Source organism: Phymastichus coffea, unplaced genomic scaffold (assembly GCF_024137745.1).
Source record: "Phymastichus coffea isolate CEN01 unplaced genomic scaffold, Cenicafe_Pcof_1.1 PCOF00004, whole genome shotgun sequence".
NCBI lineage: Eukaryota > Metazoa > Arthropoda > Insecta > Hymenoptera > Eulophidae > Phymastichus > Phymastichus coffea.
Genome location: NW_026706815.1, coordinates 7,176,635 through 7,184,885, shown reverse-complemented (window position 1 = coordinate 7,184,885; position 8,251 = coordinate 7,176,635).

Genomic DNA, 8,251 nt, shown 5'->3' with positions numbered 1-8,251 from the left:
ATATATGAAATGTGGAATTTGTATCAAAAATAAAATGCATAATTTACGTTTTGAAAACAATAGAACAAGAGCAACAGAAATTTTTCAATTAGTTCATACTAACTTAAATGGCCCACACAGAAATACGGGGTACGAAGGTTCAAAATATTTTCTCACATTTATTGACGACTTTAGCAAATGCACATTGATTTTTCCAATTCAAAGTAAAACTGAAGTATATCAATGTTTTCTTGAGTACATAAATTTAGTAGAAAATTTAACAGGTAAAAAGATTAAAAAATTGAGGTGCGATAATGGAAAAGAATACATAAATAACAATGTTTTTAACTTGATCAGAGATAAAGGTATATATCTTGAACCTTGCCCACCGTATGTTCATCCACTAAATGGAACAGCGGAGAGATACAATAGAACGGTCATGGACACCGCTAGATGTTTATTATCGGAAGCAAAGTTAAATATTAGATATTGGCCTGAAGCAGTAAAAACTGCAGCGTATTTAAAAAATCGTACAATTGCGAATACATTTCTTAATAAGACACCTTACGAGATATTTTTTGGAAAAAGACCGAGTATGAAGTATTTAAGAATTTTTGGAAGTAAAATCTTTGTAAAAACTCCGGAAGAAAACAGACATTCAAAATAGGACAGAAAAGCTGATATGGGAATTTGGGTTGGATATGATAACGTAGGTTATAGAGTTTTAATGAATGGTAGAATTATAATTGCTAGACACGTAGAAGTAGTTGAAGATGATGTGAAATGGATAGGAATAGATACTGATAATGAGAGTGAAAATGAATCTGAAATGAGTTATGAAAGTATGAGTGATGATGAAGTATTTTATGATAATGAGAAAATTAAGAAAGAAAACGAATTTCAAAAAGGAAAAAAATCTAGTACAAATTCAAGCGGAAATGATAATGAAAAAGTAAACTTAAAGTTTGAAAGGAGAGAGTAAACGCGAGAGAAAAGAAAACCTAGTTGGTACGATCAACCAGTGACAAATTTTATTTATGTAAATACTGTTAGTGCTGATTCACCTAAGACTTATAATGATGCAGTAAATTGTAATGATTCTGATTTGTGGAATGATGCTATGGTAAAAGAAATTCAAAGTATAGAAAAAAATAAAACTTGGACAAAAGTTGACAAACCAATAGATAAGAAAATTTTAGATTTAAGATGGGTTTACACAAATAAATCTGATGGTAGGAAAAAAGCGAGACTTGTGGTACGTGGATACCAACAAGATCAAATAATTGAGGACATATATTCACCAGTAGCTAGACTGCAAACTTTGAAATTACTTTTAGCTTACTGTAACCAAAATGAATTTTATATTGAACAAATGGATGTTGAAACAGCGTTTTTGAATGGAAAAGTTAAATCTGAAATTTATGTGAAAATACCACAAGGTTATGAAAATGTTAATGAGAATTCTGATAAAGTTTTAAAGTTAGAAAAAGCTTTGTATGGCTTAAGAGAAAGTCCTAGAGCTTGGTACGAATGTTTTGATAATTTTATTAAAAGTATGAATTTCAAAAGAAGTGAAAGCGACTATTGTTTATATTATAAAACTGAGAATGGAGAAAAAATTTATATATTATTATTTGTTGATGATTTGCTAGTTTGTTCAAAAAATCAAACTGTCATTGATAAAATTAAAAAGAAATTAATGAAAAGATTTGCTATGAAAGATCTATGAAAAATAAAAACGTATTTAGGAATTAATATTGAATATGATCTTGAAAAGGGAAAATTGAGTCTTGATCAGACTGATTATATAAACTCGTTAGGAAATGTTTATAATTTAGAAAATACTAAACTGTACTCAACACCTATGGAGGAAAGGTTACATATACCTCCAGCACAATCAGCATCTAATAAAATTAAATATAGAAATTTAATTGGAGCATTTTTGTATATCAGTACATGTACTCGACCAGATATAAGCTATAGTGTAAATTATTTGAGTAGGTTTCACAATTGTTATGATAAAACGCATTATAAATATGCTTTAAGAGTACTGAAATATTTATATTTAACCAAAGGAAAAAGATTGAATTTTATAAGAAAATCGAGTAATAATAATATTCTAGATTGCTATGTTGATGCTGATTGGGCAGGTGACAAAAATAGTAGATAGTCGACGACAGGTTTTGTTATATGTTATTATGGGAATACAATTTTTTGGAAAGTAAAGACACAAAGTAGAGTAGCTAAATCTTCTACAGCAGCAGAATATGTAGCTTTATCTGATGCTGTTAGCGAGGTAAAAGTAATCAAAAATTTATTAAAAGATTTAGACGTAAATATTGTTAAACCTATAAAAATCTACGAAGATAACTCTGGTGCAATTGCTATTGCCAAATATAGTAATCTCACAAAGAAATCTAAATACATAGAAACGCATTTTCATTTTGTTAACGAAAGCTACGTAAGAAATGAAATTGATATTGTAAAAGTAGAGAGCGAAAAGAATATTGCGGATATATTTACAAAAGCACTAGGTAAAAACAAGTTCGAAATGTTCAGGAAAGATTTAAATATTGTGTAACGAATTATAAGAGAAAGAATGTAAGATTTATGAAACTTGTGAATATTATGGATTTTTGAAAATGTTTATTGCTAAGAAATATAAATTCAAGGAGGTGTGTTGAAATATGTGAATTCATATTTCCCGCGTAAAAGATATATGTGGTAGCGCATGCGCAGAAGCGCACGAGTACACGGCGAGATGTATCTGTACGTATCTTAAAAGCGAGTTGAGAGAGAGAGCGGCTGCTCGAGGCGGACCGTGTCTCTGAGTATGTGATTCACGTTGTATATATATTTGCATGACAATATATTTTATTTAAGAAGATGCAATCGTTTTTATCCCAGTCATTTTTAACAAAATTAACACAACACTTCGAAAATGTTTATTTTTTTTCAATCGACAATGATAATTGGGCTATCTAAAAATGTCAAATATATTACACTAAATTACAATGATCATGGTTTATAAAATTATATTTACGTATTTATTTTAAATATATAACTTCTCCAATGGCGGATGATGAATCTCTTGGTTTGACTGATTACTTAAAATAAATTCAACACGATATTCCTGTTGGCTTAGATATTTTTTTGTGTATAAAGACTATAAAAATACTTGGCTCGCAAATGCGAAGAAAAATAAAATCTCTCGAAATTGCATTTTTACACCGAAATTCTGTATTTGATAGCTAATATTTCCAAAAATTAATTATATTTATATGCGAACGAGTGGGAAGGATATATACGAATGACTATTAGTGAAAAGAGTCGACCGCAAGCTACAAGCTATTAAGATCGCAGGTTTGCTTCATCATGTATGTTACTTGAAAGTCGTGAAGGAATATTTCATTAATCTTGGAAAACCTCTTGGTACTCAACTTTATCGATTGATGAATTCACTCTGATCGTTTATCAAAAAGTGATAGAAAAAAGCTGTTTTTTTCGTACAGAGAGAGAAAGAAAGAGAATACCTGGAAAATGCCAAGAGACAGAACTTTTCTGCAGAGAGAGGAAACATATGTGCAGAGATCGCCGGAATCGACGCCGTAATTATTAAAAGTAGAGAAACGCAAGAGATATAGAGAGCGCTTTTTCGCCTGCAACACATTGGCATTTCTTTCGAGCTTTGCATTCATGTTTGAAATTGTTTTTTTTTTTCGTCACACGCTAGGAATAGAATTGACGAAATCCGCGAAAACGGAATGCCATATATATTTCCAATAGTGGAGTACTCAGGAGGTTGAATGATAAATGAATTGCAGTTTTTAATTTCCAAAGCTCTTGGTCTCGAAGCAGCGCTCCTCTTCAAAGGCCTAAAAATATCGCGCGTGCTTGGGGCGCAATGGGAAACTAAATCGTAAATAGATGTTTTTCGGAGCCTTTTTAACGGCAATGGGAAACTAAATCATTAATAAATGTTTTTCGAAGCCTTTTTAACGAATCTCATTGATTTAGTTTCTGCTGCTATATGGAGTTAAAGTCTCTAGCCTTGTGGTAACAGCAGGTTTTCAAATAAAGCAAGCTTTCAGGTACCAACTCAACGCCCTAACTTATACGAGGTGTGTTCAAAAAGTAAGGTGACTTTTCAAATTTCACGGGCAACGTACTTTCAACTATCGATTTTTTTATTTTTTTATGTTGGTACACTCTTCCCGAATATCTGTACCAAGTTTCAAGTGTATAGCATTTTTTGTTTGGTTGTGAGAGGCGTAAAGGTTATAAGTGTTTTACGTGCTCGGCGATTTCTTACTATCGAAAAATATGGATCAAAGGATTTGCATCAAATTTTGTGTAAAAAATAAAATAAAATGCTCCGAAACACTTGAAATGTTGACGGTGGCATACGGTGAAACTGTTCTGAGTAAAAAAAATGTTTACAAGTTGTACAAACTCTTCCAAGATGGCCGGGAAGATGCCAATGACGAGCCTCGCTCTGGACGTTCAAGCACGTCAACAACTGATGAAAACGTTCAAGCAGTGAAGAAAATTGTTCTGGAAAATCGTCGAATCACTATCAGAGAAGTTGCTGAGGATGTTGGTATATCGCTTGCTCGTGCCATGAAATTTTTTCTAACGTTTTGGGCATGAGACGTGTGTCAGCGAAGTTTGTTCCAAAATTGCTGAATTTTGACCAAAAGAACCGTCGCATGAGCATCGCTCAAGAACTGTTGAATGACGTCAACGACGAACCAGATTTACTCAAACGGGTCATAACTGGTAACGGATCATGGGTATATGGTTATGATATCGAAACCAAAGTCTAATCGTCCCAATGGAAGAACCCAGATGAGCCAAGACCAAAAAAAGCACGCCAAGTTCGATCAAATGTCAAAGTTTTGCTCATTGTTTTCTTCGATTACCATGGCGTGGTGTATCAGAAGTTCTTACCATATGGACATACGGTCAATAAACAGTATTATCTTGAAGTTATGCGCCGTTTGCGAGAAGCAATACGAAGAAAACGCCAAGAATTGTGGAAAAACAATTTATGGTTTTTGCATCACGATAATGCCCCTGCTCACTCAGCTTTGCTTATGAGAGATTTTTTGGCCAAAAACAACACCATAATCATGCCTCAGCCACCATATTCACCGGATTTGGCCCCATGTGACTTTTTGTTGTTCCTAAAATTAAAGAGACCTATGAAAGGACGGAGATTTGCAACGATTGAAGAGATAAAGACTGCATCGCTGGAAGAGCTCAAGGCTATATCGAAAAGTGCTTATGAGAAGTGCTTTGAGGATTGGAAAAACCGTTGGCATAAGTGTATTGTATCTGAGGGGGATTACTTTGAAGGGGACAACATAAATATTGATAAATAAATAAATATTTTTTCTTAAAAATACAAAGTCACCTTACTTTTTGAACACGCCTCGTATATCCTAGAAAAGCGGTAGGCCATTTCGTAAAGCGCAACGAGAAATGAACCATGAGGACCTCTGCCCTTCCATTCAAATGAGCAGAATTGCAATAACTTTATTGTTAAAAAATATATTAGATTATTTAACAGGGAAATTATTTGCATGATCCGAATTTTTGCATTTCAAATTTTTGCAATTCATTTGCAAATGTCTCCGGTTGATATTATACTGATGTAGAGCCTCTTCTCAAATATAAACTGACCGTCGCTCAGTTCTCGCTACGTCAATAGTTGTTTGAATTTATTGCAAATAGCGGCGACATTCGCAGTTATATTTATTTGCATATCCGAATTCTGCAAAGGATTCCGCATTTATTGCAATTTTTTTTTTCAAGATACATGTAGTTCAAACAGTGTCTCGAGCACAGAGGTGGCTTACCGCGCACATAGGATCGATATTTTGATATCTATCGCCAGGTTCGGCGATCTGGCATCAGAGCACATCAGTATAGTAGAGGAAGGGGGAGGGGGGAGAACACACGGCATCAGAGCACATTAGCTCAGAATAAAGAAAAAAGAAAAGTTGAGGTTAAGAGAGAAAATCAGGAAGTGGGAAAGGCAGGTAGAGAGAAGGGGCGGTAAGAAGTAAAGGCGGAGCCAGAAAAGGTAAGACAGGGAATAAAAGTGGGATCACGAGTAGAATTAGAGTCGAATTAAGGCGTACGGGATAGTGATGGAAATATTTGTGATAACAGAAAAATTAAGAGATAAAGGTGGAAGGATGTATAAGAAAGGCCCAGAGGAGGAAAAGAAGAAAAGAGTGAAGGTGGTGAGGGGGAGAGAGAGCGGAGAGGGAGAATATTAGAAGAGAAATGAGAGAGGCAAAAAGATGCAAGAGTGAAAGTGAGGGGAGCGAGATGAAAGGGGAGGGGAGAGAGGGATTGAACAACACGATAAGAGAAGTGGGGAAAAGTAGTGGTGCAGAAGATATAATGGAAAAGATACGGGCAGATATAAGGGATTTAAGAGAGGCATGGGAGGATGAAAGGAAAGAATGGACAGAAATGTTTAAATAAATAATGGGAAAAATGGATAGAATTGAGGCAGAGGCGAAAAGAAGAGAAGAAAGATGGGAGAAAGAAATAGGAAAAGTTAGGAGAGAACAAGAGAGAGAGAGAGAGAGAGAGAGAGAGAGAGAGAGAGAGAGAGAAGAAAGAAAGAAAGAGACGAAAGAAGAAAGGGAAAAAACAGAAAGTAGAGAAAAGAAACTGCAGGAAAAATGGGGAGAGAGGATGAACCAGTTGGAAGAGGAGTACGTGAAATTAAAAGAAAGTATAGAAGGAGGAAACAAGAAGCAAAGAGGAACAGAAGTAGGCAATAAGGAAAAATTAGAGTACATGAGAGAAAAAATGAATAGAGAAAGTAGGATAAACAATATAATAGCGACAGACTTAGAGAGAGGGAAGAAAGGCAATAAAAATACTATTCTGGAACGTGGCGGGGATGAGGAAGACGACTGGGAATATGTTAGGGAATTCGACATAATAGGGCTAACGAAAACTTGGGTGAAGAGGCAAGGGGCAAAAACTGGTGTGGAGAAATAACTGAAAGGATACAACATAGAGTGGAGAGACTCAAGAAGGGAAGGAAGAAGGGGGAGAGAAATAGGGGGAGGAATAATGGCGGTATGAGAGAGGAAAGGGATGAGTAAGGTTGAATGGAAGAAAGAAAGGACAAGTGAGGTAATAGTAGGAGAAATAAAGATGGGAGGGAGGAAATACATGATAGCATCGGTGTATATGCAACACGAGAAGAAGGAAAACTATGAATACCTAAGCGAAGAGATAGAGGAGAACAGAGGAAAAACAATAATTATAGAAGGAGACTTCAACGGAAAAATAGGAAATGAAGGGAGAGAATGGAAGACAGAAAAAAACCTAGAAGAAATAAAGGCTAAAGATTAAGTGTTAAACGCAGAGGGAGAAGAAATGATAAAATGGCTAAGAGAAAGGGGCTTGGTGATAACGAATGGGAGAAAAGAAGGAGATGAAGAGGGAGAAATAACATATATAGGAGCGAGAGGAATGTCAACGATTGACTATGTAGTAGATAACGAGGAAGGTGATGAGGCAATAAAAAGGGTTTAAATAAAAGAGAGGATAAAGTCGGACCACTTACCAATAGAGGTGGAATTGGGAGACAAAATAGCGGAAGAAAGAAAAGAAGAGGAAGATAGAATGATAACAACTGGAGCGAAGAAGGTATAAGGGAGTATCAGAGATGGATAGACGTAATAGAGGGAACAGAGAAATGGAAAGAGATAAAAAATAGAGTGAAGAACGTAGTTGTATAAAAGAAGATAAAAAAAAATGATCGAAAAAAAGCTGGTGGAGAAAACAATGTAAGATAAAAAAGGCTAGGGTGATGGCAGAGTTAAATAAGGTAAGAAAAGGGGAAGGAGACAGAGGCAAATACCTAGAAGCAAAGAGAGAATATAGAGAGGAAATAAGAAAAGCAAAAGAAGACGAGGGGAAAAGAGTGGCAGAAGAAATAAGAAAAGATAAGACGAGAAGAAAATTCTGGGATAAAGTGAATGGCAATAGGAAAAAAAGAATTGGATTAGATGAAAATATAGGAAAAGAAGAATGGTTAAAGCACTTCAAAGAACAACTGATTGTGAGATAGAAAGAAAAGGAAGAAAGCAAAGGGGAAGAAGCCGAAGACAGCGAAGGAGAGGAAGGTAAAGAAATTAAAGAAAGAGAAGTAAAAGAGGTAATAAGAAAAATGAAAAAGAAAAAGGCGACAGGAGAAGATGGTATAGCAAATGAAGCGTGGATGGAAGGCACGGAA